The following is a 778-nucleotide window of genomic DNA, read 5'->3' as shown; positions in this document are numbered from 1 at the left end:
GGAATATGAGTTGCTGTTCCTGCAACCTTTGGACTTCACAAGCTTCAAAATCCCCCCTGACCTATCTCCTCCCTACCTCCCCACCCACACACCTTTACTGGCTCCATCCCCGCCTCTTTGACAGGTCTGTAACCTCTCCACCTATCTTCTCCTCTATCCACCTCCCCATCTCTCCCTATTTATTTCGGAACCCCCTTCCCTCCCCATTTCTGAAGAAGGGTCTAGGCTCGAAACGTCAGCCTTCCTGCTTCTCTGATGCTGCTTGACCTGCTGTGTTCATCCAGCTCGACACCGTATTATCCCCAGCATCGGGAGTTCCTACTACCTCCCGCAGGAACCTTCCTCAATTTGAGCAAAAAGTCAAATAATGAGAATACTCTAATTGTGAAATAAAACAGCAAATGATAACAGTCAGCGACTCAGCGCTTCTTTCGGTTTCGTTTCTCCTTCGGGAGGCGCACATTTTGTAATTCTCTTTTGCACTTGGTCACCATCTATTTATAAAATACTGTGGGAATACATTTCACGTCCTGTATATGTCTGATCACTAGGGTTCTTGGAATAAACTCTGCGCTTGACAAACAATGAGGACTCACTCAGCTTTAATTATCACACAAACCTTGAGATCAATCCAATACCATCCGTTGAAATTTAAATCAGATTAGGGTTTAGTCTGGATTACAGCGCGGTCGTTACTTCAAACCTGTAAAAAATTCTTCTGCCCAGACACAAGTGACGGAATTGAAACGGGAGTTTCAATAGGAGTTTACACGCAGTT

Source organism: Stegostoma tigrinum, chromosome 12 (assembly GCF_030684315.1).
Source record: "Stegostoma tigrinum isolate sSteTig4 chromosome 12, sSteTig4.hap1, whole genome shotgun sequence".
Lineage (NCBI taxonomy): Eukaryota > Metazoa > Chordata > Chondrichthyes > Orectolobiformes > Stegostomatidae > Stegostoma > Stegostoma tigrinum.
The sequence above is the reverse complement of the archived record's forward strand: the minus strand, read 5'-3'. Positions refer to the sequence as shown.